Genomic DNA, 8,483 nt, shown 5'->3' with positions numbered 1-8,483 from the left:
CAAAGAAAACTAAATGTAAAATGTGGTCTGGAAGTTGGATTTGCATCGACACAAATCTACTTCTGATGTTATGGCCCCAAATCAAGGAGGGCTCTAGCCTACAGTCAAAGATCACCATCTGACATTGGCATACTCTTCAGCTCTCTCTTTTTTAGGCAAGTGATCTTTTTTCTTCATTACTTTCTCATAAAACTATTTTAAATTCTTGTTTCTAAGCTCCTTGGTCCTGATATGCACCAAAACCGCTAAGTAACTAGAATTATCAAGCCTGACTCCACAGGACTATGAATGAAAGATGTGGATACCCAACCCCACCAAAAAAAATGCTGCTTCTTTTACCTTGGAAAGAATCCAATTTATGTTGGGGAAAATTCTTTTTCTACAATTTTTCTCTTTATCTTTCCCTACCAGTATGCCCCTTGCCCCAGCCCCAGTGTGCCTTCCTATCTAGATAGAAGAAGGATCACTGTCCCAGTGATGAGAGAAACACTGGCTTGGGGGACCTAGAACCATCCAGATTGGTGATATACCGATAGGGTGAGATGTGGGGACGTGGCAGGTCTGGTGTGAGAGGCTTCAGCCTAGAATCCCCTCTTGTCAACCACAGGGGAAAATCAGACACTGGGAACAGGACCCTTTGGAGAAAGAGTCCCTTCTAGAATGCTAACAAATAAAGTCCCATGAGTCACTCTTGCCAATTAAATTGCAGGAGAAAGACAGTGACAGATGTGGGGTGCCAGCAGATTTGAGCTCTGTCAGTACAAATACCTTCACAAGAGAGCTTGCATTGTACAGAGGAAGGCAGCAGTGATGAAATATTTACATATTTATAAATATCTAGACATTAACAAGCCTGCCAGATTCATTCCATGCATTCTAAGGAGTAATCCCAGGAAAGAGAGAGGAGAGACACAGCCTTTGATGAAGGGATGACCACAGCTTTAAGAAACCAGGCAGAAGCTAACCAGGATCTCCATTCCAGGAGGGTACCCATCACTGTCATTGCTTCAGGGATAAACTTTGAAAATCATAGAAGAGATGATCACAAACCTAGACATTTATATAACACAACATCTCCTAAAGCATTTTCCACACTACTCCCAAGAGATGATGAGGGGGAGGGGTGCTTCATTGTCAACTAAACTGAAGAAATGTTTTATTCTTAGAGACTCAAAGTGTCCACTGGCTTAGCCAAGTCTCTGAAAAGTCCTGCAATTAAGGAAGCTTAAAATGTTGTTTCACCCAACATTTCCCTAATTTCTTTGGTCATAAGAACCCTTTTATTCATTGATACCTACACCTTGTGCAATCCAAATTATCCTTCATCACACCATGTAATGTAGTAAAATTTAATTAGGAAAAATTTCATTTGCTTATTCAGTATTTAATGTTGAATTAAACAATAGTGCATTTATTTTCCAACAGTCTAGACAAGACAAGTTCTTCTGAGAAGAAGGGAAAAAGAACTGGATTGGAGTGCCTATCAGGTTCTGTTTGATTTAAATCTTTATTTATTTATCATTCTTGTGCCAGAGGCTAAGGTCAGACTTCTTTCTATAAAGACAAACATAAAAGGCACAACCACACTTCAGGTCATTCTCTGACACTCTAAAACAACAATAGAAGGATTGAAGACAGTTCATGGGGGGCGGGACAGGGAATATTTCTGAGAAGTGACTGATTTTGATTAATTTCTGGTCTAGCTTGTCTGTTTGCTGTGGTTTGAAACAAGATACTTAACTTTATATATATATATAAAGTTTATATATATATATATATATATATAAAGGAGCTGATGAGCTACTTACTCACCCAGATTCATTTCCACTTCCAACAAATTCTGAATGTGAAACTATCAGAATTAGACCTCCTCTCCATGTCCCCCACCCCCAGCCCCATCTAAGGTTAACTTACTTATTAGCAACCCAATGTGATTCACCTGATTGTACCTGCCCACTCTAGGCTAGTTATACTCTAGGACTGGCCCTATGCCCAGACTGAAATGCAGAAAGACTTCCTTGCTGAGGCAGGAATGACCTTTATGTGCCCTCAATTTCCCTCAGTATTAATCAGCTATTGCCACAATGATGCCACATAACAAAGTACTCCGTAAATTCAGTGGCTATAACAATAAACGCATTATTTTTCTCACTCACAGTTCTCTGGGATGGTTCACTCTGCTTCTTGTTTGCTGGCTTGGCTCTAAGCTGTGGGTTGGGTTCAGGTCTCTTCATTCTAAGTCCCAGGCTGAAGAGGCAGTGGATGCTTACACATTCTTTCCTTTGAGTGTATCACTAGAGCATAAGAGAGTATGCCCAATAACACAAGCACATTTAAAGTCTCTGTTCTTATCATTTCTGCTAACATTCTGCTAGCCAAAGAAAGTCATGCAGCAAAGCCCAACATCAACAGGGTGGGAGAGGGAAGGAGAGGGGAGTGAATATTTCCTGAACAGTAGTTCAAACCATATCACTCATCACTTCCCTTGCTTCTCCTGGCTCTACCTGCCTTGAGGTTCCCTCACCCCTAACTGCTGGTCTGGCTTTCAGCAACCTGGATGAGTTTGATCATCTGTGCACTGCCTGCTTTCTAACATTCAAGGAGTCTTCTAGAATGTCAGCTGAATGGAGAAGGCTGGAGTGGAGAGACGTAAGAGGCAAAACAGGATCGAGTGGGATGAGTTGCATAAGGAGGCCAAAGTGAAACCAGGGTGGGGTTAAGACCTGATCATAGAAAGTAGCAAGAGTAGCATGGGGAAGCCCAATTCACTCTTTCAGCCTAGAGGGCCCTAGCAAATAATAAGAAGTGAACATCAGTGGTTAGACCCTGAAACAGGATGGAAGCCACAGAGGCAAGGAGATTCAGCAGGTTCTCCTGGCTGGTTTCCACTTGACCATCAGGATCTTATTTTGGACCGTCGCAGTCCAAATTTGTTACTGTGACTTATTGTCCCAACACAAGGCCCAGGGACCCTCCCTGAGGGCAATACGCTGGTGGTGTTCCCCCTCAGTTCCTCACTCACCTCCAGGCAGCAGGGCAGATGCAAGAGGTGGGTTTGAGTGCCATGTTCCAGCCTCAGCTTAACCTCCCTGGGATTAGGAGACATATCCCAGCATCCTTCCAAATGATTTCTCCTTTTCACCAAAGCCAGAGGTTCCCAGACTTTGCTTTACATTGGAATCACAAAGTGGCTCCCACCCCTAGGCATTCTAATTTAATTGATCTGGGGTGCAACCAGCTCCTCAGATTATTCTAATGAGCAGCAAAGTTTGGGATCCACTGGTCTGAAAACCTAATCTAGCCAATCAGACCATAATGAAAGTTCATTTTAAATCTGCCACACAGTTTTGCAAAAGCAGAAGATCACCCCGAGCTGGGTTGGTGTGTAAAAACCAGACAGATCCCAGTGACACTGCATAAGAAAACACAGGTCCATAATCCGTAATTCTGAAACCCAAAAAACTCTGAAAACTGAGAGTTTTTTCAAAACTCAATGGCAGCAAAACCTGACCTGACTTGAACTCACTTGGTGGCAAGACTTGACTATTTATAGTCTTTATTCATCCTACTTAGTGTGAATATTCATGCATTTTGCCAGGAAAATATTAATCTGTTTAATTACAGAGTGCTTTCCCAGACCCTGCTGGAGTTGTTACATAACACAGGGTATGTGTACCTTTCTACATTCTGAAAATTTCTGAACCCAGAAAACAAACGTGTGGCCCCAAGTGTTTAAGCTAAAGGAATATGGGCTTATAGAAGGAATCTGTGTTATCGCTCCTTGGATATAAAGAGCAGAGAGGAAACAAAGGGGATAGAAGAAAGTAAAATGACCAAACAACATGGCCTTTGTGTGACTTACATAAAGTGTCCCATCTGAGTGGATTAATTAGAGAGAAGGACCACCTCCCAGTAAACACAGCCCTTCAATAGGGCTCACAGCTTAACAAGCAGATCACAGGCTGGATTTTACCCTCATTCACCCCCCTTGGCCAGATTCTTTTGTGCAGTGCACAAACTACACAACCTTGCAGGTGGCCTTGCCAAGCAATTTTGATAGCAGAAGGAACCTAAGGTGCAGACATGGGCAAAGCTTTTTCTAAGTACAAGTATATCTAATGCTTTTTAGTTGTCTCCATGAATGAAATGAAGTTGTCTCTGCCTCCCAAACCTGTAGCATAGTCTACCACACAAAAGCTTTGGGGTGAAGTGCACAGGAGTGCCTACATGGAGTATATGCATGGGATGGCATGTGTGAGATGGCATGCATGCACAGGATGGCAAGCATGGGAGGGCCAGAGTTCATAAGATGGGACATTGGACCTTACACAAACTATTAAATAGCATTCAAGCTAATTTCATCCAACTATTAAAAGTACAGTGTCTAGTCTGGGCTACAGAAACATTTCACTGAACATGGCAATGAATGGAAAAGGAAGGAAGCTAGGAGCGATTAGGTCATTTGCTCAAGTTAAAGTAGTTAAAAAGTGGCAAAGCCAGTTATTCAACCTACCCCTCTCTGATGTCAAAGCCAATGCTCATAACCACCACTCTACCCTGTGTCTGCCTCCTTCTTGCAGCTGTAACAGCACTTGGCATGGTGTCTGGCATATACATGCTCAAAGGCTTTCCGCAAAAGCAAAAAATGGTGCCCACCCAGCACTGCATATGGGGAGAGCTTGTTAAAGCTATGCCTTAAAACTAAACCATAACAAACACCCTACCAGACTAACACAAGCATGTGAAGCATTTGACTAACTCCTGTATACCTACCTGCCTCATTCACATCCCTATAAACTCTACAATGCAACTATACCCACAATTTCAGCTGTATTTTAAGGAGAAATGTGTTGTTTGGGGCATTTCATTTGTAGGAGTCATTAAACTATGTCACCAGTAGTTATTTAGAACCGACAAACATTCTCGTGTGATAGGCAAAGCTGAAAATATTCACATTGTTTCTCTGCAAAGGTGGTTTCCATTACCCACACTTTAATGAATATGCAACAGATCACAAGAAATTCAGCCAATCAGGAGCTAGCAGTGCCCTGACATGTGGCCAGGCACATGCGAAGCTGTTTGCTTAAACTATCAGATCTCAGCAACCATACTGCACTAGTGATGGATTCGGCACGTAATAAGAACATAGATAACATCATCCCCTTCCTGCTGTGCTGGTTATGTTCTGTTTCTGGGTCTGGAGCCAGCCACATAGGTGTATTAAGTTTGTGAAAATATGTTGGGCTGTACATTTATGATATATACACTTTTCTGATTATATACCATGTCAATAAAAAGTTTCTAAAAAACAATATCCAGTCTACAAAAACAACTAAAGAAATTTAGAAAAATCCCCCCTTCTCAATTATGCCTAATGCTCAAGCCTATCTCTTGCCAAAGAAGTCAAGAACTTAATCATTCTTGCCTAAATCATTATCCCTCCAAGCTGGTAGTTCAAGGAGAGCATAGTAGCTTAAAATACAACCATTTATTCTGCTCATGCAACTGCAGGTCGGCTGGGCAGTTTCTTCTGATCTCAGTTAAGCTCATTCATGCATCTGCAGGCCAGCTGTGGATTGGCTAGTTGGCTCTGCTGATCTCAGCTAGCCTTTCTCTTCCATGCCCAGGGGTCATCTGACTATCAGCTGTTCTACGAAGGCCTTGGCTGCTCCATATGTCTCATCCTTTGACAGGCTAGCCTGGCCATGCTCTCATGGCCATCACAGAGGAATAGGGGAGAAAGCAGAAATGCACCAAAAGCTTTCTCTAGCCCCTGTATCAAGTCTGCTAACATCCTACAGACCAATAAAACATGAAGCCCAGTTTCAAGTGATGGGGAAATAGATGCCCTCCCTTTAGTGAGACAAACTACAAAGTCGTAGTGTAAGGGGCATGGATTCAGAGAGGGTCAAAGAATTAGTGCCATCGATGTAAACACTCTGCCACGTCTACCAATTCCCAATTGCTGTTGATTTAGGACAATTCCTCAGAACTGCCAGACTGCCTCACAAGTTTGGGTCAAAAGAAAGCCCTCAGGCAGAGAATTGCAGATACTTAGAGTAGCATAATGTTGGCAATTACTGGAATGGTGAGTGCTAAGAGAATATGGGTAGCAGTCTACAGTTTGATGGGTGGTCCATGACAGAACTGACCCATCAGACTCTCACTCAGGAATTAGTACTGGAGGTCTGGATAGATGTGACAGAAAAAGAAAGACAAACCATATAATAGGACTTACAGAGAAAAATGGAGTATCTCTGTCTAGTTCTATGCTACAATATCTAGAAATATGCATTTTATAACAAACTCCCTTTTCTTGAAAATACCTAAAAGTATCTCTGTGTGTATATTGACTGCCAAAAATGAGCCAAATTCTCCATCTTTTCCTGTATCCATGACCCTCTGCAAAGTGATTTTATATCCTCTGATGAAAATGTATATCCATTTTCATATCTTTCCTTTTAACATTTCTTATACGGCAGACCTACTGGCAATCAGTTCCTTCAATTTTTGTTTGTCTTAAAAGTCTTTATTTCTCATTCACTTTTCAAGGATAATTTCACTGGAGACAAAATTGTAGGTGGGTGGCTTTCTTCTTTCAATACTTTAACTGTTTCACTCCACTTTCTTCTTGCTTGCATTGTTTCTGAAGAGAAGTCTTATTGTTTCTTGATAGGTAAGGTGGGTTTCTTCCTCTGGCTTCTTTGAAGATTTCCTCTTTGTCTTTGATTTTCTGCAGTTTGACAATGATAGGCTGAGGTGTAGTTTTTCTGGCATGTATCCTGCTTGTTGTTCTCTAAGCTTCTTGGATCTTTGTTTTGAAGTCTGACATTAATTAGGGGGAAATTCTCAGTCATTGTTGTTTCAAATATTTCTTCCTTTCCTTTCCCTCTTTTCCTCCTAATATTCTCATTTTGTGTTATGTTACACCATTTGTGATTGTCCCACAGTATGTGGATATTCTGTTCCATTTTTTTCCTTCTTTTTCCTCTTTACTTTCCAACTTGGGAGGTTTCTATTAACATATCTCCAAGCTCACTGATCTTTCTCTTTTCCTCAGTCACATTCAGTCTACTGATGAGCCCATTGAAGGCATTCTTTTTTTTCTTTTGTTTTTTTAGTAGGTTCCACACCCACGTGGAGCCCAATGTGGGGCTTGAATCACGACCCTGAGATCAAGACCTGAGCTGAGATCAAGAGTCTGACACTTACCTGGCTGAGCCACCCAAGTGCCCTCAAAAGCATTCTTTGTTTCTGTACCATGTTTTTCATTTCTAACACTTTGTTTTGATGCTTTCTTAGCACTTCCATATCTCTGCTTACGTTATCCCTCTGTTCTTGCATGTTGTTCGCTTTTTCCATTAGTGTTCTTAGCATATTTATTATAATTATTTTAAAGTTCTGGTATGATAATTCTAAATTTTCTGGTATCTCTGAATATGGTGTTGGCATTTGTTCTGTATTTCCAGACTGCAGGTTTTGGTGAAGCATCTTCCTGACTCCTGGACAAAACCATCTTCCTGCTGTGGCTTCTCTAGCCATTCTAAGATGTTGTTTACAACCAATTCTCTGCATTAAATCTCTCTCTGTTTGGAGTATGTAGAAAGGTTTGTATTTTCCTATTAGATATTGACTAGAAGAGTAAGTGGAGAGGTGTCTGGGTGGTTCAGTCGGTTAAGCGTCTGCCTGCAGCTCAGGACATGATCTCAGGGTCCTGGAATCAAGTCCAACATCAGGCTCCCTGCTCAGCAGGGAGTCACTTCTCCCTCTCCCTCTGCAGCTCCCCCTGCTTGTGCTCTCTCTCTCACTCTCTGTCTCTCAAATAAATAAACTAAATATTTTTTTTAAAAAAAGAATAAATGGAGTAGGATCCTCATATGTGATCTCTGGAGTGCCATGCATAGGCAACAAAAAGAGTTCTCATTAATACAATTGAAGCAAAATATATTCAGAAATACATAGCTCAGGGAGCAGCAAAGACATAAATGTCATGAAGTACAAATGAGAAAAGGCAACAGAAGTTTTAATTTATGAATTTGCTTGTGCTCTTGTCCTACTTTTAACTATTGTTTAGCCTTAACATGATATACACAGCTATTAAAATTAAATGTGGACCCAGCACCATCATCTTTAAAAAATTGTTTTAAGTTGATGTCTTTCAATAGGTGAATGGATAAACTGTGGTACATCTGTGCAATGTAATCAGCACTAAAAAGAAATAAGTTCTTGCCTATGAATACAGACACGGTAGGAACTTGAAGGCATATTACTAAGTGAAAGAAGCCAACCTGAAAAGGCTGCATACTGTATGATTCCAAGTATATAACATTCTGGAAAAGACAAAACTATGGAGACATTATAAAGATCAATGGTTACCATGGGATTTGGGGAAAAGGAGGGATGAATAGGCAGAAAAAAAGGATTTTTAGGGCAGTGCAATTATTCTGTATGATAGCAGAGTGAATACATGCCATTATACATTT

Source organism: Leptonychotes weddellii, chromosome 1, assembly GCF_054177405.1.
Source record: "Leptonychotes weddellii isolate Sample4059 chromosome 1, ASM5417740v2, whole genome shotgun sequence".
Classification (NCBI taxonomy): Eukaryota; Metazoa; Chordata; class Mammalia; order Carnivora; family Phocidae; genus Leptonychotes; species Leptonychotes weddellii.
Note: the sequence above shows the minus strand (reverse complement) of the source record.